The sequence below is a fragment of the Balaenoptera musculus genome, chromosome 5 (genome assembly GCF_009873245.2).
Source record: "Balaenoptera musculus isolate JJ_BM4_2016_0621 chromosome 5, mBalMus1.pri.v3, whole genome shotgun sequence".
Taxonomy (NCBI): Eukaryota; Metazoa; Chordata; class Mammalia; order Artiodactyla; family Balaenopteridae; genus Balaenoptera; species Balaenoptera musculus.
The window spans coordinates 95,266,725-95,292,815 of NC_045789.1; the positions used below are offsets into that span (position 1 = coordinate 95,266,725).

General features: G+C 34.2%; 1 protein-coding gene and 1 pseudogene across 9 annotated transcripts in view; both read left to right on the plus strand.

The window, feature by feature from the left end:
- The window catches only part of LCORL (ligand dependent nuclear receptor corepressor like), a 182,034-nt gene that overhangs the window by 80,501 nt on the left and 75,442 nt on the right, over positions 1 to 26,091 (plus strand). The window lies entirely within an intron of this gene.
- On the plus strand, positions 18,403 to 19,221 carry LOC118895278 (annotated as a pseudogene).

Genomic DNA, 26,091 nt, shown 5'->3' on the forward strand with positions numbered 1-26,091 from the left:
TGTATTTTCCCTTAGTGTCTCTTTTATTACCCTGAGCAAGTATCATAGTTATTTTAGAGTCTTGGTAAATGATTTTTAATAACTTTAGTTATAACAATGAAGGGAGATCTTTAGTTAAAAGATAGCTCTGTGCCTCTGTAGCTATCCTGTTATTTTCTAGATAAAAAAATTTTAATGCTTGTTATTAGTAATTTATTTGCATTTTGTTTAGAGACTCATTCCATTTAAAATTAAAAGTAAGAAAGTAAGAAAGCAACATTTGGGAGGAGCTTTTATGGCTCATATTCAGTAGGCAAGACAGAGCAATAGTACTAGCCTTGCGAGTTGAATATTAAGCCCTCATTCCTCAGTTTACCTTTCTGCCTGTTACTGTAGCAAGAAGATATACTCCATGATCTTGATCCTACTGTAGTCCTTATCAAACTTAACTCATTTAGAATAGAATTTTTACAGCCTTATTTGGGCTTTGCTATATTGTTAAATTAAAGTATTAGATTTTCTTTGGTAGGGAGTCTGGTTTTTAACACCTTTATTTTGTTTTCTGTTTGTTCTCAGGAATGCCCCAGCTTTAGCAGACCTAAAAGCTTCTCTGGAGATGTTCGTATGTGTGCCACATTGATTATAGTGGGTAGTATATCTACAAGTGGATATGTTCTACAAACACTGTGGCACACTCAGCCATAATTCCCCTGTAATAATAGCCTCTGGACAGTAACTTCTAAGCTCTGTTGACGGTGACTTTGATAGGAATAAGGCATTGTCTAAACAACTACTTTTTTGGGTCAGAGATTGATAGTACTTAATAGCAAGTGCCATAGCTGCTGATGAGGCAGAAAAAAAGATAGTTTGTCATGGGAGATGACTCAGCATTCCAAATAATTTCTAGTCAAATTTTCACTACAACACAGACTATTGTGTAGAGAGACATAAGCATTGAGATTATGTATCTAGCGTAACTTGCCTGACTGCGTCTCTCTAAGAGGAAAATGGTTTACCCCTCCTGTTCAGTATAATGAATTGTTTTGTATCTCTAGGGTAGCAGTTAGGCCAACTGAAGGACTTGTGCCATTATTATTCATCTGTTCTGACCCTGGCTTGCATGGCAGAGTGTATCAGTAGATCGTATAAGAAGTAGAAGCTGGATGAAGCAGGTTGGGAGTGGAATGTATGAGACATAGAATGATCCTTGTATTGGCAGTCTATGGTTATAGTGGTTATCAAGTGATTCCTAATGGGGATAAATTTTTTAAAATTAGTTTAAATACAGTTGTGATTTCTTTTCTTTCTCTGAAAATATTCAGAAACCTCTGAATCTTTTCCACCTTTCTTTGCTTAACATGCTGTTCTCTGGCCTTTGTATCTTGTTCTACTTGACAATTGTAAGAAATGAAGCAGGGGATATAGTATTTTATCATTGCAGTTTAAAATTAACATATTCTATTTTGCTGCTGTAATTTCCATGATATTGTTTTATCGAGTTTTTATGTCTCTTTAATTTTACTTTCTAGTTCAAGTGTTCTTAACCAGGGATATTCCCCAAAAAGTTCATGGACAGGATTTCATGGGTTCATGAACTTGAATGGGGGAAAAAAATGACATCTTTATTTTCACTAACCCCTAGCTGAAGTTTAACATTTCCTTCAAATATAAATGCTGATAACAAACAACAGTAGTGTTAATAATACCTGTTCTAGCAATAAAAATCATAGATATTTTCATATCACATAATTATTGTTTATATTCTCACTACTTTGGAATTGTGGTAGATATTAGACTTACTACTAGATCTTATATTTTAATGCATTAAGAAAAAGTAATATATTACTATATCTCAACTTAAAATTTTTTTAAATTGTCTTTCAGTATAGTTGGTTTCTTTTGTAATCCTACAAATTTGTGCATTTAAAACATGATTCTGAGAAGGAGACCACCATAGTCTTCACCACACTGCCAAAGGAATTCTTGCACAAAAAGGGTTAAGAATCCTGTCTGCCTCCTTTACTATTTGATCTTCATGCTGTCCCCAGAATGTTATACCTTAAGGACTGTGTCCTTAGAGTTATATATACATTCATATGTATATTTATGTACATACATGTATTTCTCTGACTGTGCCCCCCAAAAAAACCTCATCCAGTCTCCTGGCTTCCACTCTTAACCTCTGTTTTGATAAGCCACAGCCTCCAAGTTCCATGCTGTTTTCTAGACATCTCCACATATATATTATGGAAGAATTTTAAGCTCAGTGAATCTAAACTTATTTTCCTTTTTAAGCCTGTTCATTTTCTTATGTTCCCCATTAATTAGTGCCATTGACACCTTCCCTCTCACTCAGTATTAAAATACAAGAATCACTTTTGATTCTTTGTTCTTTCTTACAACCTCCTCTGAAAGCGATTATTAGTAAGTCACTAGGGATTATTAATAAGGCTGCTATGAACATTCTTATGCCTTTTGGACATCTGTTTCATTTCTCTTGGGAAAATCCATAAGAGTAGAATTGCTGGGTCATAGCATCAATGTATATTTAAAATATATTAGAAACTGACAGATCATTCTCCCAAATTTATCATTTCACAGACTCATTAGAAATGCATGAGAGTTCTAGTTGCTCCAGATCCCTGTCAGTAACTACTGTTATCCATCTTTGTTACTAGCTATTCTGGTAGGTGTGAAATGGTATCTCATTTTGCTTTAAATTATATTTTCCTCATAACTAATAATGTTGAGTGCTTTTTCAAGTTCTTATAGGCAGTTTGTAGATCTTCTTTTTTAGAGATCTGTTCAATTCGTTTGCCCATTTTTAGTAGGGTTGTTTGCTTTCTACTGTTGACTTATGTATTCTTTATAAGTTCTGGATACAAGTCTTTTATAAGATGATTAGTAATGTTTTGTGTTTGTTGAATAGGGCTTTAACCTTGTTGAAGTGCCTATATACCTCCTAATTTGTTCAGCCTTGTGAGGTAGAAGACATAGTTTTGATATCCTCCATGTGGTAGCTAATTTAACTAGACACATAAGATGAAACTAAGCCAAGACGAAAGATCATTATTAGATCTACAAAAGGTATTAATTTGTAATATCCAGGAAGTCCAGTAGAGGGATGGAAATTTGAAGTTGTAGATCTACAAAAGGTATCATTATTAGATCATTATTAGATCGTTATTAGATCTACAAAAGGTATCATTATTAGATCTACAAAAGGTATTATTAGATCTACAAGATCATTATTAGATCTACAAAAGGTATTAATTTGTAATATCCAGGAAGTCCAGTAGAGGGATGGAAATTTGAAGTTGTAGGCCTTTTTTTTTTTTTTAGTCCTGCCACATATAAGTATATAACCTCACTTGAAGATGATACTAAAATCATAAATATGTAGCCAATTTGCAAATGTGAGGCCCAGGTCAAATGACTCTCCTGGCTGCTTCTATGCTAGATAAAACTAGACAGAGCAGACTTTGTTCCACTTCTACACGGTTTAGTTCCTCTTTTTGAGAAAAATGTAACTAGTCTTATCAATTGATAAATTGATAGTTAACATAATGACTTAGGAATTTTCTTTTTATATGGTTTAGCTGTACCTCTTAATTGTGGAGGCAGGAGAGTGTGCTGCCATTTGGCCTCTGGTGTGCCAAGTGTCATACTTGCTCATATCTTTCTCTAGAGAATGATGAGGAAAAGGAGAAGAAATCCAAGTCTGTAAGGTTTTCCATTTATTGCCTCTATCACAAGAGATTTTCAGTAAAGTAAGGATGAAATTATTAATGAAAATCAGGTGTTTTTTTAAATTTGGAAGATTCAGTTAGCCCATGTTCTTCTTACATTCTTTTCTTACAAATGCTTTAAAAAGTTAGATATATTAATACTACTCTTTATATTGAGGAATTTTCTTTTCCTGGTAATATAGTTCAGTGATTGCAGAAGATAACATTTATTTATTTATTGGCTGGGTCTTAGTTGTGGCATGTGGGATCTTCATTCCGGCATGTGGACTTCTTAGTTGTGGCATGCGAACTCTTAGTTGCGGCATGCATGCAGGATCTAGTTCCCAGACCAGGGATCGAACCCGGGCCTCCTGCATTGAGAGCTTGGAGTCTTACCCACTGGACCACCAGGGAAGTCCCAACATTTCTTTATTAATAGACCCCGATTTTAAAATATTTTTTCCAATTGTTTGTACAGTATGGATGTTAGAGGTTGTTTTGTTGAAATGTATCTAGCAGTGGCGAGGTATTATAGCATGCTAGAAACAGTTGCAATAGAGTGTTGGCAAAACTTGTCTGAAAACTTTAAAATGATTAGAATGTTATCCCAGAGCAATGTTAGTTTGGCACTGAGGAATAGGTGCAGGGAATGGAGACCCAGTGTAAAAGGAGGATGAATACCCTAAGTTGTTAGGGGGATTAAAAGGGCATACAGTATGTGTCATTTTATAAATTCTTAACCCTATATGTAAATTATGAGCTATTATAAAATTTATGTAATGAATTTTGAAAGATTACAAAATAATGTAAAATTTTTGCTACCTTTTCTGTAAAATTATGAGATTGGATTAGATTTTGTCTCACCTGGTAGATCCTGAAGTCTAGTAGTCCTCAAAGTTGGTAAAAAGTACAGAAGCTATTTTTGACATTTCAAAAAGCCAGAAAAAAGTCATATATTTACTTGTAATAAGACTGTAAACCAAACAAAAAAAAATTTTCTTTATATTTGGTTCAAATTGATATTACTTTTTCTTCATAAAATTTGCCAGACAAAACAACTTACCTCTTACTGGCATGTCTTTTAATTAAATTAAATAGGGAATTAAATTATGAAAGATTGGAAATCACTGTGCTATATATCGTCCAGTGTTTCCCAAGGTGTAAATGACCATAGTTTACTCTTACAAATTAAGATTAATGCATGTATTTATGGGCAAATCAGAGATCCATCAGTGGCCATGTTTTTGTATTACCTAGTCACGTGTAGTAGACTTTCAGAGGATTCGCTTCCAAGATTCGTTTTCAGTTACTGTGTTCCTAGACTTAATTCCACTCCATTTCTGTTGTTCTGCAACTACAGTTAAACTGTGTTCTAAAATTTGGATTAATTCGTTTTAGGGCACTGAATAGTATTTTTTATTGGAAATAAATGTTAAATAACAATTCTCTATTGTACAGAACTCTGTAATGATAATTAAAGGTTAATATACTTGGTTTTATATTTCAGCCACATGCTGCCTTGTTGATCATTTGTTTTCTGAGAATTGAATTCTAAATTTGGAAAAATAAGAATACGTTTTAGTCTTCTCTCCAGATACCTCTTTGATTCCCTCCTTTCTTCTACCCCTTCTCTCCTATCTCCACCAAAGTGGCAGTATATGGTATTCGGTCTCCATTAGTGGGTAAAATACATAATTCCCGAGCACCTGAATAAGATCACTTTAAAGTGATATAAATTAAGAAGATGGGGAAGAGATTCTTTTTTATATGTCAGGGCTACTTCATTTGTTCTCTGTAAAACTGCGTGTTGAGTATGTTAGATTGAATCCCATTGGGTGGACAGGCAATAGTTGCTCGGTGGGTAGTTAACATGTTCCATCATCTGCATTTTAGAAAGGCATGATAGTTTTTCTGTCCCAGCTTGAAGAGAAAATGAATCTTAAAATGCCTTGATGCCACATTTAGTGACTGCTTTTAGTCTGTGGAGAAAAACAATTTATTAATGAGATGCTTGCTCACTAGTAGTCAAGAAGTGTCAAATGGATGTGCTATGTAGTTGTCAAAATGTGAGTTGGAATTTGGTTTTTAAATGACTTAATATAGCACCTTTTTTATTTACCCATAGTGTAAGATTACTATTGTTCCATAATTCATCAGATCTGCATTCCTAGATTTTCATGATTATTTACCTACTTATAGAATAATATAATTTGCATCTAAATTTAGTTGTCTATAACACATTTTTTCAAGAGCATCAATCATATTATTCATTAGTGAATAAATACAATCTCAACGCATGTATCAACATCAAAACTAAGCATTATGAATAGTACGGCTGTAATTCCTTATTCTAAAGGGTCTCTGGTGCCACCTACTGAATAGTTTTTTACAGGAAGAAAAGTATGTGAAGTCAAATGGATTTTTTTTTTTTTAATGAATTGACATGTTTTTATTTATTTATTTATTATTTTTGGCTGTGTTGGGTCTTCATTTCTGTGCGAGGGCTTTTTCTCTAGTTGCGGCAAGTGGGGGCCACTCTTCATCACGGTGCGCGGGCCTCTCACTATCGTGGTCTCTCTTGTTGTGGAGCACAGGCTCCAGACGCACAGGTTCAGTAGTTGTGGCTCACAGGCCTAGTTGCTCCACGGCATGTGGGATCTTCCCAGACCAGGGCTCGAACCCGTGTCCCCTGCATTAGCAGGCAGATTCTCAACCACTGCGCCACCAGGGAAGCCCTGGATTTTTTACTTAATCCAATTTTTTGTTTTGTTTGGTAAATTAATAAACTTCATTTTTTAGAGCAGTTTTGGGTTTACAGAAAAGTTGAACAGAAAGTACAGAGTGTTCCCATATACTTTGCCCACTCAGTTTCTCCTGTTATCGGCATCCTTCATTGCTGGTTGTACATTTGTTACAATTGATGAATCAATGTTGACAAATTATTATTACATAAGGCCCATAGTTTACATTAGGTTCACTTTTTGTATGCTGTACAGTTGTGTGGGTTTTAATAAATGTACAATTTCATGTATCCACCATTACAGTGTTATACACAGTAGTTTCACTACTGTGAAAATCCTCTGTACTCCGCTTATTCATCCTTCTACCCCATGTCCCAGCTTGTGTCAAACAGTGTCTCCATAGTTTTACCTTTTCCAGAATGTCATATAGTTGGAATCATACAGCATATAGCCTTTTTAGATTGGCTTCTTTCACTTAGTAATGTGCATTTAAAGTTCCTCTTTGTCTTTTTGTAGCTTGGTAGATAGCTCATTTCTTTTTATTACTGAATGATGTTCCATGCTGTGGATATACCACAGTTTTGTTTATCTATTAACCTGTTGAAGGACATTTTGTTTGCTTCCAATTTTTTAGCAATTATAAGTAAAGCTGCTATAAACATTTACTAGTTTATGTGCAGACATAAGTTTTCAGCTCATTTGGGTAAATACCTAGGAGTGCAATTCCTGGATCCTGTGGTAAGACTTTAGCTTTGTTAAGAAACTACCAAACTATCTTCCAGTGTGGCTGTACCAATTTGCATTTCCATCTGGAATGAATGAGAATTCCTTTTGCTCCACATCCTCATCAGCAATTGCTGTTGTCAGTGTTTTGGATTTTAGACATTCTAATAGGTGTGTGGTGGTATATTTTTATTGTTTTAATTTACAGTTCTTTAATTTACAGTTCTTTTTGTATACTTATTTGCTATCTGCATATCTTCTTGGGTGAGATAATCTGTTCAAATCTTTTGCCCATTTTTTAATCAGTTTTTCATTTTCTCATTGTTGAGTTTATATATTTTGGACACAAAAGCCCTTTATCAGGTAAGTGTTTTGTAAATATTTTATCTCAGTCTGTGGCTTATCTTTCCATTCTCTTAACAGAGTCTTTCACAGATTAAAAACTTTTAATTTTAATAAAGTATACTTTATCAAATTTTTTCATGCATCATGCTTTTGTTGTTTTATCTAAAAAGTCTTTGCCAAACCCGAAGACACCAAGAGTTTTTCCTATGTTGTCTTCTTGTGGTTTTATAGTTTTGTGTTTTACATTTAGGTGTATGACCTATTTTGAGTTCATTTTTGTGAAAAATACAAGGTCTTTGTCTAGGTTCTTTCTTTGCATGTGGTTGTTTGGTTGTTCCACCATCATTTCTTGGAGACAGTCCTTTCTCCATTTGATTACTTTTGCTCCTTTATCAAAGATCAGTTGACTCTTGTTTGTGTGGGTCTATTTCTGGGTGCTCTGTTCTGTTTCACTGATCTATTTGTCTGTTTGAGTTCATTATCATACTGTCTTGATTACTGTAGCTTTATAATAAGTCTTGAGGTTGGTAGTATCAGTTCTCCAATTTGGCTCTTTTTTGCTATTGTGTTGGCTAATCTGTGTCCTTCGCCTTTCTATATAAACTTAAGAATCAGTTTGTCAGTACCCACAAAGTATTGTGGGATTTTGATTAGGATTACATTGAATCTATAAAATTGGGACGAACTGACATCTTAACAATATTGAGTTTCTATCTGTGAACATGGAATGTCTCTCCATTTATTCAGTTCTTTGATTTCTTTCATCTGTTTGTGGTTTTCCTTATATAGATCTTGTATATATTTTCTTAGCTTTATACCTAAGTACTTCATTAAAAGGGTGCTAATGTAAATTGCATTATGTTTCAAATTCCACTTGTTCATTGGTGGTGTATAGGGAGATGATTGACTTTTGTGTATTCACCTTGTATCCTGCAACCTTGCTATTATTAGTTCCAGGATTTTTTTTTTTTAATTTTTCCAAACAATGTTATATGTAATTTTTTTTTTTGGAGTACAGAATAATATGAACATTGCCAGTGCATTTTCAGAATAAAAGTAACTGATTCAAAATCTGAAAAATTATCATCCTCTAATGAATATATAGACAACAGTTCTAAATGCTGTATTAATCTATTTAATCCAAAAGTATACTGAAAGAATAATAATCTAAATAATAATCCATGACCTAGTAACCTTATTATTGGCTTGATTCCTCAAATCAATAAGTTAAAATGAGAATAATCTTATGTTCACCCTAATAGAATTTTTTCTTTTATTTTTATTGAAGTGTAGTTGATTTATAATACTGTATTAGTTTCAGTTATAGAACATAATGATGCAAAATTTTTATAGATTATACTCCATTTCAACTTAAAACATATTGGCTATATTCCCTACATTGAACAATATATCATTGTAGCTTATTTATTTCATACATAGTAGTTTGTACCTCTTAATCCCTACCCTGCCCTGCCCCGCCCCCTTCCCTCTCCCCATTAATAATCACTAGTTTGTTCTGTATATCTGTGAGTCTGTTTCTGATTTGTTATATTTATTCGTTTTATTTTTTAGATTCGACATATAAGTAATAACATCAGTATTTCTCTTTCTCTGTCTCATTTCGCTAAGCATAATACCTTCCAGGTCCATCCACATTGTTGGAAGTAGCAAAATTTCATTCTTCTTTTATGGCTGAGTGTATTCCATTGTATATATATACCACATCTTATTTATCCACTCATCTGTTGGTGGACACTTGGGTGACTTCCAAATTTTGGCTGTTAAACAGCCTTGTTGCTGCTATGAACAACATTGTTGGAAGTTTTTTTTTATTACTGATCCAATTTCATTACTGGTCTGTTCATATTTTCTGTTTCTTCCTGGTTTGGTATAGGGAGATTGTACATTTCTATGAGTTTGTCCATTTCTTCTAGGTTGTCCATTTTACTGGTATATAGTTTTTCATAGGAATCTGTTATGATCCTTTGTACTTCTGTGGTGTTGATTGTTACTTCTCCTTTTTCAGTTCTGATTTTATTGATTTAGGCCTGCTCTCTTTTTTTCTTATGAGTCTGAGTAAAGGTTTATCAATTTTGTTTATTTTTTCAAAGAACCTGCTCTTATTTTCATTGATCTTCTCTATTGTTTTTTAAGTTTCTATTTCATTTATTTCTGCTCTCATCTTTATGATTTCTTGTCTTCTGTTTATAGGATTTGTTTGTTCTCCTTTTTCTGGTTCCTTTAGATGTGAGGTTAGGTTATTATTTGAGATTTTTTTTTTCTTGGTTCCTGAGTTACACTTGTATCACTTACTTCCCTCTTAGAATTGCTTTTGCTGCATCCCACAGATTTTGGATCATTGTGTTTTCATTTTCATTTGTCTCTATGTAATTTTTGTTGTTCTTTGATTTCTTTGGTGATTCATTGGTTGTTTACTAGCACATTGTTTAGCTTCCACATGTTTGTGTTTCTTGCAGTTTTTTTTCTTGTAGTTGATTTCTAGTGTCATAGCATTGTGGTTGGGAAAGATGTTTTATATTATTTCAGTTTTCTTATGTTTACCAAGGTTTGTTTTGTGGCCTATCATGTGATCTATCCTGCAGAATGTGCCATGTGCACTTGAAAAGAGTATATATTGTTGCTTTTGGATGGGATGTTCTATATATATCTCTTAAGTTCACTTGATCTAATGTGTCATTTAAGGCCAGTTTCCTTGTTGATTCTCTGTCTGGATGATCTGTCCATTGATGTAAGTGGGTTGTTAAAGTCCCTACTGTTATTGTGTTACTGTCAATTTCTCCCTTTATGACTGTTAATATTTGCTTTATGTGTTTAGTTGTTCCTATGTTGGGTGCATATATGTTTATAATTGTTATATCTTCTTCTTGGATTGATCCATTGATTATTGTGTGATGTCCTTCTTTGTCTCTTGCTACAGTCTTTGTTTTAAAATCTATTTTGTCTGATACAAGTATTGCTGCTCCAGCTTTCTTTTGATTTCTATTTTCATGGAATACCTTTTTCCATCCTCTCACTTTCAGTCAGTGTGTGTCAAGTAATTATTGATAAGTATGTATTTATTGCCATTTTGTTAGCTGTTTTGGGGTTGGTTTTATAGTTCTTTTTTGTTCCTTTTTTTCTCTTCTTTGTGATGTGATGACTGTCTTTAGTGTTATGTTTGGATTCCTTTCTCTTTTTCGTCTGTTTATCTATTTTGATTTGTGATTACCATGAGGTAGGAGTGTGTGTGTGTGTGTGTGTGTGTGTCTGTGCGTGTGTGTGTATTTATTTATTTATTTTAAGTTGCTGATCTCTTAATTTCAAACTCATTTTTAATACTCCAGTATTTTTACTCCCCTCCCCCCATGGTTACTGTTTTTGAATCATATTTTACATCTTTCTGTTTGTGTACCCTTAATTACTAATTAGGAATATAGATGATTTTACTACTTTTGTCTTTTAACCTTCCTACTAGCTTTGTACGTGGTTGATTTACTACTTTTACTGTATATTTGCCTTTACTAGTGAGCTTTTCCTTTCATAATTTTCATGTTTCCAGTTGTGGCCTCTTTTTCACTTAGAGAAGTGCCTTTAACATTTCTTATAAAGCTGATTTGGTGAAGCTGAACTCCTAGCTTTTGTTTGTCTCTAAAACTTTTAATCTCTCCATCAAATCTGAATGAAAGCCTTGCTGAGTAGAGTATTCTTGGTTGTAGGTTTTTCCCTTTCATTACTCGAAATATATCATGCCACTCCCTTCTGGCCTGCAGAGTTTCTGCTGAAAAATCAGCTGGTAGCTGAATGAATGTTCCCTTATGTAATTTGTTGCTTTTCCCTTGCTGCTTTTAATATTCTCTCTTTATTTTTAATTTTTGCCGTTACAATTACAATATGTCTTGGTGTGGTCCTCTTTGGGTTGATCCTGTATGGGACTCTCTGTGCTTCCTGGACCTTTCCCATATTAGTGAATTTTTTAGTTATTATGTCTTCTGCCCCTTTTTCTCTCTCGTCTCCTCTGGGACCCCTATAGTGGGACTGTACGTACGCTTGATGTTGTCCCAGGGGTCTCTTAAACTGCCCTCATTTCTTTTCTTTTTTCTGTTCAGCTTCAGTGATTTCCACTGCTTTTGTCTTCCAGCTCACTAATCTGTTCCTTTCTATCATTAATGTACTGTTGATTTCTTCTAGTAGTGTAATTTTCATTTCAGTTAAATTGTATTCTTCATCTCTGTTTGGTTCTTCTTTATATCTTGTAACTCTTTGTCAAACTTCTCACTGTATTCATCTCCAGGAATTTTTTTGTTGATTCTTTCATATAGACAATCATGTTATCTGTTAACAAAGACAGTTTTATTTCTTTATTCTCCGTATGTATACGTGTTGTTTTTTCTTGTTACCTAGAGCTTTTTATTATGTTACCTAGAGCTTCCATTATGATGCTGAATAGGTGTGATAAGAGGGGACATCCTTACCTTGTTCCTGATCTTAGGTTTTCACCATTAAGTATGATGTTAGTTGTAGGTTTTTGTAGATGTTATTTATCAAGTTGAAGAAGTTCTCCTCTGTTCCTGGTTTGCTGAGTTTTTATTATGAATGAGTATTAGGTTTTGTCAGATGCTTTTTCTGCATCAGTTGAGGTGATCATATGATTTTTCTTCTTAGCCTGTTGATGTGCTCGATTGCATTAATTGGTTTTCAAATGTTGAATCTGCTTTGTATACCTGAAATAAATTCCACTTGGTCATTGTGTATAATTCCATTTGTACATTGTTGGATTCGATTTGCTAGTATTTCGCAAGATTTTTAAATTTATTTTCATGAGAGATATTGCTCTGTAGTTTTGTCTTTATCTTTCTTTTGTATTACTATAATGCTGACCTTAGAATGAATTGGTAAGTACTCCCACCTCTTCTAGTCTCTGGAAGAGATGGTAGGATATTGGTGTAATTTCTTCCCTAATACTTGGTAGAATTCACCAGTGAAACCATCTGGGTTGGTGCTTTCTGCTTTGAAAGGTGATTATTCATTCATTTTTAACAGATATAAGCTTACCCATGTTATGTATTTCTTTGTGTGTGTTTTGCCAGATTGTGTCTTTCAAATAATTGGTCTGTTTCGTGTAAGTTGTCATATTTGTGGGTATGAAGTTGTTCATAATGTTTATTTATCATCCTTTTAATACTCATGAGATCAATTGTGATGGCTTTTTTTTCATTTCTGTGTTTGTAACTTGTGTCTTGCCACTCTTTCGTGGCATCCTGGTTAGAGGTTATCAATTTTAACCACGTTTTCAAAGAACCAGATGATCTTAGTTTTTAAGAAGGCATAGACTATATATACTGGATTCTTTATTCTGAAAGTTCTCTACTATCATCTGCTTTTTAGTTTTCTTAAGGAAGGAAAGATTCTGAAAGCATATCATAGATTTTTTTCCCTTAATCTTATTTTCACTTTATGGTCCCCATAGGCTTTTCAGATCTTACTTAATGTTGAAACATAGAGGCATATCACAAAGATAACAAAGAGGTGCTTTTTTTTTTTTTTTTTTAATAAATTTTTTTAAATTTTTATTTTATTATTTATTTATTTATTTATGGCTGTGTTGGGTCTTCGCTTCTGTGCGAGGGCCTTCTCCAGTTGCGGCAAGTGGGGGCCACTCTTCATCGCAGTGCGCGGGCCTCTCACTATCGTGGCCTCTCTTGTTGCGGAGCGCAGGCTCCAGACGCGCAGGCTCAGCAATTGTGGCTCATGGGCCCAGTTGCTCCGCGGCATGTGGGATCCTCCCAGACCAGGGCTCGAACCCGTGTCCCCCGCATTGGCAGGCAGACTCTCAACCACTGCGCCACCAGGGAAGCCCCAAAGAGGTGCTTTTTGTCAGGATGAGTAACTCTGCCCCAAGGAGAGTTTTACTGTGGGGATTTAACCAACTCTACCCTTTCCTATGAGAATTCAACACTAAATCTCCAGGAATTGTCATGAGATATGACAACATTGAAAAATCATTTGCTCTTTTGCTTATTATTCTACATTTAGACTTAAAATATTTCCACAGAGTTAGAGCTGCTCAGAATGTTCCCCTAGGAAGTTTAAATGCCTCAACTACATCATTAAGCTTCAAAGGTTATTGAAGGTAGATAACATAAATCACCTTAGTATATTTAAACTGTCTAAAGAGATAATTCTGTATGTTTACATGAATTATATCTTTTCAACGTAAGGCATATGAATAATTTGTTTTTTAAATGAATTGTTAAAGAAGTATTTATTTTTGAAATGACAAAGAATTTTATAACCAAGGAAGATTTGGTTTCTTGATTCTGGAAATACAGATGATTAGAAATATGAAACTCTCATTAAAGAAACAATGAAAAATCCTAGATTAAAAATCAAAACTTAAAATAGAGAGCAAGAATATATATCTGTATCCAAAAGGAGAAAATCTCCCCTGGTAGTATTTAGCCATTGACTACTTGCCACAGGGTTTAATAAGAATCTGAGTTCAAACTAATTCAAAAATCTAGAATTTAATTTAAAATCATCTTGCATTGGAAGCAACCCAGTTGTCCATGGACAGAAGAATAGATAAGCAAAATGTAGTGTATATATACAATGGAATATTAGTCACCCTTAAAAGGGGGAAAATTCTGACATATGCTTCAACGTGGAGGAACCTTGAGGATATTACAGTAAGTGAAATAAACCAGTCACAAAATGACAAATGCTGTGTGATTCCACTTATATATGAGGTAGTTGGAGTAGTCAAAATCATAGAGACAGAAAGTAGAATTGTGGTTGCTGTGAGTGGAGGGGGATGAGAGATTATTGTTTAATGGGTATAGTTTCAGTTTTATAAGATGAAAAGTTATGGAGATGGATTGTGGTGAAGGTTGCACAACATTATAAATGTATATAATACCACTGAACTAAACTATACACTTAAAATGGTTAACATGGTAAATTTTATGTTATGTGTATTTTACCACAATAGAAAAAAATTTTTTAATCATCTTTGTTTTCAAAATAGTCCCAAATATAAAGTTCTTTAAAAAATGAATTCATTCCCCCCATAATAAAATAAATCATAAAACACATAAGCAAACAGTTTATAATTGTTGGCAGAAATAATAAAGAACCAGAACCAACCTTCAAAGACTGGATTTTTTAATTAAAAGATAAGAATATAAAAAGGGTATGTTTTAATCTATTTAAAGAAATATGAAGTTTAACATTAAAAGCATGAGTAAAAGCTAGAGACTATCATAAACTACCCACCATGTATAAAAAATAACCAAATAGAATGTCTAAAAATTAAAAATACAATAATGGAATTTTAAAACATAATGAAAGTTTTAAGCAACCAATTACATTTGGGAGGGTCATTGATAATTGGGAAGGTTGAAGAAGTCACAAAAAATGCAGCAACAAAATGAAAAATTTGAAAGATGCTAAGAGACATGAAAAATATAGTGAAATGAGGTATTGTGTGTCTAATCAGAATTTAAGGTGGGGATTATAAATAGAATTTAAGAGAGGCAATATTTAAAGCGATACTACCAGAGAATTTTCTAGAATTTATGAAAGACATGAATCATATTCAGGGATCCTAGTGTTACCTAACAGGATGAGTGAAAATAAATTCACATCAGACTTAGCTGAAGACTGCAGAGCAAGAGAAAATGTTGATAACAACCAGAAGTACAGGACTGATTACTTACAGTTGAATAACAGACTGACAGCTGCTTTCTAAGCAGAAATGGACTCCTACAAAAGAAACTGACTATCAACTTAGGATCTGGTAAAAGCTCTTTCAAGAAACAAATTTGTTTGCAGATTAAAAAAATGGAAAACAGAAACTTTACCTCCAATAGACTTAAAACAAAAACAAAAACAAAAAACCCTCTGAGGGTTATACTTGAGGAAGAAATAAAACAATCTTGAAAAGAAAGTCTGAAATGCAAGGAGGAATGAAAGTACGAATTGGTAAACATTGAAGTAAATCTAAAGAAAAACTGATTGCATAAAATAATAAAAATAATAGCTACTTGTGGGATTAATAAATCCCGTTAATACCTGAAAACAAGAGCATGTAAGCCTAGAGTGGTATGAGTGGAATTAAAGCATTGTACAGCCCTTTTTAATAGAGCACATATATTTATTAACTTCAGACTTTCCTTGACAAGGAAGAATAATGCATCTGAAAATTTTGGGGCTAAGTGATGAAAGAATAGCTCTAGAGATACTGGTTTCAAACCAGTAGAAGAGGGAAAATACATGGAAAATTTTTTTCAAAAGAAAAATTGGGACCTGTAAAAGCAAAAAATAGGAATAAATAGAAATAGTAGTTATTTAAATAGATGTAGTACAAATTCTCCAATTAAGACATCGATTATTAGATAGATTAAAAATTCAAATCCACCTATATGTTCTTTATAAAAGACTCCTTGAAAATGTGAAAGGCTGGAAAAAAATACACACTAGTAAAAGCCCGACCAAATATGCATAACAATGTATAACATCAAACATAATGATTTATAAAGACAGAGAGAAGTATTCAAAATTAATTGGATTTTTATATCATGATAAAAGGTACTGTTTCACCACAAAACCATGACAGTTGTGAATATGTGTGTCAGAATAACACAGCCTGAAAATATGATGCAAAAATTATCAAAAATACAAGGAGAACATCATAGACAGGGAGTTTAAGATCTTGTTAAGTCCAACAGACCTAACGTTAATGAGAAGAAAGAAGATTTGAACAACATAGTTAATAAGTTTGAGGTAATGGGCATACATAGAGCCCCAAACCCAATCATTGCAAATTTTGAAACCTTGTAAACATTTTTTCAAGTATACTCAAAATTTTATAAAAACTGACTGCATTTTATGCCATTAAGAAGTTATCAACAAGTAAAAACTGATATCACACAGACCATATTTCTTGATACAGTTCAGTTAAGATGGCAATCAGTAACAAAAAAGATAACTTTAAAGGAATAAGTTTATGCATATGGAAATATTATGACATTTCTAAGTAATTTATGGGATAAAGAAGGAATCCTAATGGCTATCAGAATATATTTGGCACTAAATAATATTAAAAATACATTTTAAAGCTTATAAGACTTATAGGATTTGGTAGAAGGAGATTTATAGCCTTAAATTTTTATATTAATAAAAAGATTGGAAATTTAATAAGTCAGCGGAGCATCTAAGTGAAGGAGTTTTTTTTTTTTTTAAGTAACGCTAAGGGACTTCCCTGGTGGCGCAGTGGTTAAGAATCCGCCTGCCAGTGCAGGGCACACGGGTTCGAGCCCTGGTCTGGGAAGATCCCACATGCCACAGAGTAACTAAGCCCGTGTGCCACAACTACTGAGCCTGTGCTCTAGTGCCCGCGAACCACAACTACTGAGCCCATGTGCTGCAACTACTGAAGCCCGTGCACCTAGAGCCCATGCTCCACAACAAGAGAAGCCACCGCAATAAGAAGCCTGCGCACCGCAACAAAGAGTAACGCCTGGTCACCGCAACTAGAGAAAGCCCACATGCAGCAATGAAGACCCAACGCAGCCAAAAATAAATAAATAAAATAAAGTAACCCTAAATAATTAGGAGAAAGGCAGACAAAGAAGATATCACCAAAACTTGTGAAATAATATGCAAAGATAAAATAGAAAAGATAAAGTTAAAAAGTCAATTTTTTAAAAAAGGCTATTAAAGTTAAAACGTCAAAATTTGCTGGTATCTGAAATTTTACATCCTAAAATTCTAGGAATTTAATGCTTCAAGTATTTTGCTCATTTTTAAAGTTTTTGGTCTAGGGAGATTTCCCAAATTATTGTCTTTGATTTTTTTCTCCTGATAGGGATTGTTAGAAAATAGTTGCATTATATAAAAATTATGTAATTAGGCTACTGCTTTTTGAGGACTATGTGATAAGCACTGGGTGAGCGCTCTCTATACATTAGTTCATTTAATCCTTGAAGCAACTCCTTTAGACACTATTAGTAAAACTGCTTTACAGATAAAGAAATTATGGCTTATAAAGTAACTTACACAACGTTATACAGCCTGTAATCAGCAGAGCTGAAATTTGATTCCAGGTGTATCTGACTACAATGATGTATTTCCAACCATTCTTCTATATTGCCTTCCAGTGTACTGTTTATTATGGGTTAAAAATATACTAAGTTTGGTGGTTCTCCAAGTGTGATACGTGGAACTCTTGGGTCTCTAAGACTCATTCAAGGAATCTGCAAGGTCAAAACTTTAAAAAAAAATTCTAAGATGTTATTTGCCACTTTTGCTGTGTTGACCTTAAAACTGATGGTGCAAGAGCAATGTTGGTTAAAATTACTGGTACCCTAGCATGAGTCAAACCAGTGGCACTAAACTATACCTAGTAGTCCTTGTGTTCTTCAGCACCACACACATTGTAGTGAAAAAAAAAAGGGCTATTACACTTAAGAGTGCCCTTGATGAAGGAATAAGATTGTTTTAATTTATGAAAATTTAATCCTTGGGTTAGACATTTTAAAAAATATTCTGTACAATTAAATGTGAAGTACTCAAAATATTTCTCTTGCATACCAAATTGCATTGGTTGTCTTGCAGACAAAAAACTTTGTTAAGGGCCTTAACTCATAAATAGTATTTATTAATATCTGTGTCAAATAATATAGCAGTGAACTTCATAAAGCAGAAACTTGAGAGAATTCAGAGTAAAAGACAAACACTTCAGGAGTATTAACATGTTACTTTCAGTCCTAGATCGGTAAAGTGGATCTAAAATAAGTAAGGAGGGGGCCAGGGTGGGGGCCGCAGGGCCGGGGGTCGGGACGTCCCAGCGGCGGCAGTGGGAGGCGGCTGGGAGGAGTAACATAACAATGGCTGCCCAAGGAGAACCCCAAGTTCAGTTCAAACTTGTATTGGTTGGTGATGGTGGTACTGGTAAAACTACATTTGTAAAACGTCATCTGACTGGTGAATTTGAGAAGAAGTATGTAGCTACCTTGGGTGTTGAGGTCCATCCCCTTGTGTTCCATACCAGCAGAGGACCTATTCAGTTCAATGTATGGGATACAGCTGGTCAGGAGAAATTTGGTGGACTGAGAGATGGCTATTATATCCAAGCTCAGTGTGCCATTATAACGTTTGATGTAACATCGAGAGTTACTTACAAGAACGTTCATAGAGATCTGGTACGAGTGTGTGAGAACATCCCCATCGTGTTGTGTGGCAACAAAGTGGGTATTAAGGACAGAAGGGTTAAGGCAAAGTCAATTGTCTTACACCGAAAGAAGAATCTTCAGTACTATGACATTTCTGCCAAAGAAACTACAGCTTTGCAAAGCCCTTCCTCCGGCTTGCTAGAAAACTGATCGGAGACGCTAACTGAGAGTTCGTCACCATGCCTGCTCTCGCCCTGCCAGAGGTGGTCATGGACCCAGCGTTGGCAGCGCAGTACGAGCACGATCTAGAGGCTACTCAGACAACTGCCCTCCCGGATGAAGATGATGACCTGTGAGAAAGTGAAGCTGGAGCCCAGCATCAGGAGTCTAGTTTTATAGGCAACTGTCCTGTGATGTCAGTGGTGCAGCGTGTTTGCCACTTTATTATATAACTAAGCAGAACATGTGCTTAATCTTTGGGATGCTGAAGGAGATGAATGAGCTTCGGAGTGAATGTGGCAGTTAAAAAAAAAACGTTCATTTTTTTGGACCTGCATATTTAGGTGTTTTGGAACACAGTTGTTTCCTCCTTGAGTTTCAAATATAAGACTGCTACAGTCACATCACAGTATTCAGTGGTGGAATCTTGTTTGTTACTGTCATTCCCATTTCTTTTCATTTAGAATCAGAATAAAGTTGTATTTCAAATAAAATAAATAAATAAATAAAATAAGTAAGGATATATAGTAGAAGCCCTAAAATAATAGTAAGGGGTAGTTTATGGGTATAAGTTGAACTCTATCCTCAGGTAATATAAACTATTCTTTTTTCTCAAGTGTACATAGAACATTCACAAAAAATTTATATACAAAGTCAAAAAGAAATCCTGAGAAGTTCATAAAGTAGAAACAATACCAAAAAAAAAGCTTTTTTTAAAAATCATAATGCCATAAAGATAAAAATGAATAACAACAGCAAAAAATTAAGTCCTATCCACCTACAATGTAAACATTCTTTTAAACAACTTTAGTGTGAAAGGGAAGAAAAAAAGTATAGAATCTCTTTAAAATATACTAATAATGAAAAAACTACATGTAAGAATCTAGGGGATATAATTAAAACAGTGATTAGGAAAAGATTTGGCCTTTAATATTTTTATCAATAAAAACTACAGAATGAGAATAAGTTAAATTCCCATCAAAAAAAGCTAGGAAAAAAAATCACAAAATAGAAATTCCCTGGCAATCCAGTGATTAGGATTCTCTTCTTCCACTGCAGGGAGAACGGGTTCAATCTCTGGTCAGGGAACTAAGATCCCACAAGCCACGAGGTGCTTCCGGAAAACAAACAAACAAACAAAAAAAACCTCAACAAAGTAAATCAGAATAATGAACAAGGAAGAAAATAATAAAGATAAAAGCAAAAATTATTAAGGTGGAAGACAGAAAAACATTAAGACTAAAAAATAAATAGAAAAAAAAGTTTTTTCTTTGGAAAAGGCCATGATATAAAGTACTAGTTAACCAGTTGGCCAGGGAACAGGGGAGAGGTTAGCACAGAAGGAGAAAGCAGAGATGTAGAAGACATGATAAGGGGGAAATAATCATTGAAGCAGAAAATTTAAAAAGTCATAGTTTCTGTTTTGTACAACTTAGGTGAAATGGATAAAATTAATAGGAAAATCCAGTTTACCAAAACTGTCTCCAAAGAGCTAGAAGACTTAAACAGGTTATTCGTTTTTTTGTGTGTGTGTTTTTTTTTTTTTTAAGAAATAGAAGAATGTATCAAGAAACCAACAAAAACACCAAGCCGGGAGGTTTAAAAGTTATATTTTACCAAATTTTCTAAGATCAGCTAATCTCTATGTTTCATAAAATCTTTCAGAACATAAAAAAGTAAGTTCCCAAATTATTTTTTAAATGACTATGATGTTGATCTAGATAAAAATCTCATAAAGATAGTTCACACACATACACACACACGACTACAGAATAATCTTATTTATATCAATACAAAAATATCAAACAAAATTCTACAGTGTTGTAGTAAAATACTGCATCATTGATCAAGTGTTGCATTGATCAGTGGTTCTGTCTTAGGAAATCCATTAACATAAATCACCTGTTAACCTAAGGAAGAACAAAAAAGTGTACTTCATCTCTACTGATGTTCAAAAGGTCTTTGGAAAAATTCAGCATGTTCCTGCTAAATATATTTGGTAAAAAAAGGAATTTATGCATGTATCTTCAACCTGATAAAACACATATACTCCTGTTTTTAAAATACAGCTTAAAATGTGGACACTACTGACAGCATTCCTACTAAAACTGGAACAAGATAGGATTGTCCTGTGTCCCCACTATTCAACATCTTGTTGGAGGTTTGGGTTTGTGCAATTAGATAAGAGAAAACTGTTTTAGATTCATAAGAATTGGAAAAGAAGAAATACAACTAGTTCTGTTTGCAAATGATATTAGAAGACCAAGAGCATTGATAATAAAACTAACTCAAACAGTAAAAGAATTTAGCACAGGGATTTCCCTGGTGGCGCAGTGGTTAAGAATCCACCTGCCAGTGCAGGGGACATGGGTTTGATCCCTGGTCCGGGAAGATCCCACATGCTGCGGAGCAACTAAGCCCATGCACCACAACTACTGAGCCTGCACTCTAGAGCCCGTGAGCCACAACTACGGAAGCCCGCACGCCTAGAGCCTGTGCTCCACAATAGGAGAAGCCACTGCATTGAGAAGCCCGCGCATTGCAACGAAGAGTAGCCCCCATGTCACCACAACTAGAGGAAGCCTGTGCACAGCAACGAAGACCCAACGCAGCTAAAAATAAATAAATAAATTTATATTAAAAACAAAGAACCCGGCCTTTCTCACCTTCTGAGATGGCCCACGTTCTGTCTGTAGAGTGTGTTTCTCTCTAAATAAATCCACTTCTTAAAAAAAAAAAAAAAAAAAAAAAAGAACCCGTGTGCCAGTGCAGGGGATACGGGTTCAATCCTTGGTCCGGGAAGATCCCACATGTCGCAGAACAACTAAGCGCGTGCACCAGAACTAATGAGCCTGCACTCTAGAGCCCTTGAGCCACAAATGCTGAAGCTCACATGTCCCAGAGCCCGTGCGCTGCAACTACTGAGCCCATGTGCCGCAACTACTGAAGCCCGTGCACTTTAGGGCCTGCATGTCGCAACTACTGAGCCCACGTGTTGCAACTACTGAAGCCCACGCACCTAGAGCCGGTGCTCCGCAACAAGAGAAGCCACTGTAGTGAGAAGTGTGCACACCACAATGAATAGTAGCCCCCACTCCCCACAACTAGAGGAAGCCCGCACACAGCAATAAAGACCCAATGCAGCAAAAAAAAAAAAAATAGTACAGTGTCAAAATTTAAAGCAACAGTGTTTTCTATGTACACATAGTCAGATGATATAATTCTATTTACAGTAGTTAAAAAAAGACAAATACTTTGGAATAAACAAATGAGCAATTTTGGTTTCCCTAAATTAATATATAAATTTAATATGATTCCTTTAGGAAATTTCATCTACTCCTTTGGAGCTACCATATGGAAATACAGATATGCAAGAATAGGTTTTTGAAAAGATTTAGTACTGGCTCTTCCAGTTATTAAAACCTCTGTAATTAAAATGGCAGTACTGTTACCTGAATGGGCAAACAAACTCATTGAGAAATAGACCCACACACCCAGGGAAATAGATATATGACATAGGTGGTGTTTCAAATCACAGGGAAAATGATGGACTGATTTTAGGATAATAACTGATATTAGGATAATTGGAAAACGAATCAGAAAAAGGTAAAATCAGATCCATATCTCATATGTACGCTGGAATAAATTTCAAATTGGATAAGAGATTTCAATATAACACAAAATAATGTAACCATGTACATACTAGGAGAAAATATCAGTGAATTCTGTTGTAACCTGGAATAGGGGGCAAAGGCTTTCTATATGACTTAAAGTCCAGATGCAATAAAATAAAATATTGACTACATTTAAAGGATTTATTTATATTAAATAGAAATTTGTCTAGCAAGAAAGTCCCATAGTCAAAGTTAAAAGACAAAGGCAAACTGGGGAAACATACTTGCATTGTATATTACAATAGTTAATCTCCTAATATATAAGGGATTTTTTTAATTAATAGGGGGAAAAAAAATAGGACCAAACGCTTAATACAAAAATGGACAAAAGGTGTTAGCAGAGTGTTACACACAGAAAAATAAGATATTTAAATGACCCTTAAATTTATACTAGAGCTGCAAATGAAAACAATACTGAGTTACCATTTCTCTTCTATTAGATTAGCAAAAATTCAAAAGCCTGACAGCACTCAGTTAGGGTACCTATGAGGTAACAGTCACTTTCATCAATTGCAGTGGTAAGTACAAAATGTACACTCCTGACAAAGAAGTATTAAGCAATATCTATTAAAACTACATATGTATTTACCCTTTGATTCAATAATCCCACCTTTTAGAATTTACCTGATGGTACTTGTTTAACAACATGAGAATAGAAATGCACAAAATTATTTATTGCAGCATTATTTATAATAGCAAAATGTTTGAAATCACTTACATGCCCACCCATAGGAGACAGGTTGACCACGTGGTAGAAACAATGGCTTACCATGGAGCTGTAGAATAGAATAAAGTGACCTAAATGTCCATCAACAGATGAATGGATAAAGAAGATATTGCATATATGTACAATGGACTACTAAACCATAAAAAAGAATGAAATTTGCAACAACATGGATGGACTTGGAGGGTATAATGCTTATGAAATAAGTTAGACAGAGAAAGACAAACACTGTATATCTCCTAAATGTGGAATCTAAAAAAATAAACTAGTGAATATAACAAAAAACAGACTCACAGATATAGAGAACAAACTAGTGGTTATCAGTGTGGAGAGGGAAGGGGGGAGGAGCAAGATAGGGGTTGGGGATTAAGAGGTGCAAACTATTGTGTATAAAATAAATAAGCTGCAAGGATATATTGTACAATGCAGGGAATATAGCCAGTATTTTGTAGTAACTATAAATGGATTATAATCTTTAAAAATTGTAAATCACTGTTGTACACCTGAAAATTATTTAATATTGTACATCAACTATACTTCAGTTAAAAAAAATTTTTTTTACGAACATCTCTATGAACTGATAAGAAAGATTAACTTGGTATATACTTTTAAGTGAAAAAAGCAAGAGGAAGAAAATAGGATATATACTATGTTAACTTTTAAGAAAGAAGAGGAAAGAATATATGAATCTGTTTTCTTATTTTTATACAAAAAAACACAAAAGCATAAATCAGAAACTAATAAAATTTGGTTACTTTGGGAGCAGTGGAAGATAAAATAAGTGAACGTTCTTTGAGTCTTGTATAGTTTTGAGTTTTGAGACGTTAATTTTGTGCATTTTTTTAAAATAAAATTAAATCAACAAGGATGGGGGAGGAAGCCGTGTGATTGCGTCAAACAAAAAAAGCAAATAAACCTAACTATATCATATCAATAATACAGAACACAGGAAAAATTAATTCAAATAACTAATATAGTGCTCTGTACTCTCAGTGGGGTTATTTTAAGGATAAACATTTTTCAATAGTTGTATTGCTATAGTAATTTTGTGAGTTTTTACTGTAAGAGAAGGGAATACAAATATGGAACAGGGGAAGAAAAAGAAGAACTCCATGGTAATAGAGGTCCCAGTATGAACTCATGATTTAAATATGTATATATTTAGCATTTATTAACTTTTCCTACTGTAAGATTCTAGAAGCAATGACTTCACAGTAGCAGTGACCACACTTATCATCCAGACCTTGATGCCTAAATACCAGTCCCTACCACGAGTAGGAAAAATAGGGTATTTGGAATATTGGTTGATTCCAAGTCAGGGACAGGAAAAGTAGAAAGTGGATATGGAATATTTTTTTATATGCTAAAAGAAAAAAGAAAAAAAAAAGGGAAGTCCTCAAAAACAGAAGGTATATCAAAAGGATATAAGGACCAGCATGAAGGGGTTTCCACTGGCCAAATTTGGAATAATTTGTGCATTAAAATGAATAATGAAGTCATACATAACATATTGGATAACAAGGGACAGTCTATGAGTTCATAGTGATAATAACAAACAAAAAATAAAAGGTAAGGGTCACAGAAGAGAAGGCATTTCTTTTTTTTATTTTTAAAGAATGTTACAGAAAAATAGAAAATGAATAATGGAATTAAGAAAATTACTTTTTTGAAACCACTAGTGTACCAGTTATTTCTGGCAGGAATTATCAATCGATACTAAAAACATTGGGTAAATACAAGATTGTTGGGGAAAAGGATAATCACATTAAAGTATTCCTCCATAGATTACTAATTACAAAGGAGAAAAGGTAACTCTGAAATGGCAATATCTGTTGGATACCACCTTACAGCTAGTGATCAACAACATCACTAATGCTGGGACCAACTGGTATGATAAAACAAAAGACATATCACCAATGTACTATTCCTGTCAAAAATGAATAACCTGTGCCCACTCTCACCACTATTATTCAACATACTTTTGGAAGTTTTAGCCACAGCAATCAGAGAAGAAAAAGAAATAAAAGGAATCCAAATTGGAAAAGAAGAAGTAAAGCTGTCACTGTTTGCAGATGACATGATACTATACATAGAGAATGCTAAAGATGCTACCAGAAAACTGCTAGAGCTAATCAATGAATTTGGTAAAGTAGCAGGATACAAAATTAATGCACAGAAATCTCTGGCATTCCTGTACACTAATGATGAAAAATCTGAAAGTGAAATTAAGAAAACACTCCCATTTACCATTGCAACAAAAAGAATAAAATATCTAGGAATAAACCAACCTAAGGAGACAAAAGACCTGTATGCAGAAAATTATAACACACTGATGAAAGAAATTAAAGATGATACAACTAGATGGAGTGATATACCATGTTCCTGGATTGGAAGAATCAATGTTGTGAAAATGACTCTACTACCCAAAGCAATCTACAGATTCAATGTAATCCCTATCAAACTACCACTGGCATTTTTCACAAAACTAGAACAAAAAATTTCACAATTTATATGGAAACACAAAAGACCCCGAATAGCCAAAGCAATCCTGAAAACGAAAAATGGAGCTGGAGGGATCAGGCTCCCTGACTTCAGACTATACTACAAAGCTACAGTAATCAAGACAGTATGGTACTGCCACAAAAACAGAAATACAGATCAATGGAACAGGATAGAAAGCCCAGAGAGAAACCCAAGCACCTGTGGTCACCTTATCTTTGATAAAGGAGGCAAGAATATACAGTGGAGAAAAGACAGCCTCTTCAGTAAATGGTGCTGGGAAAACTG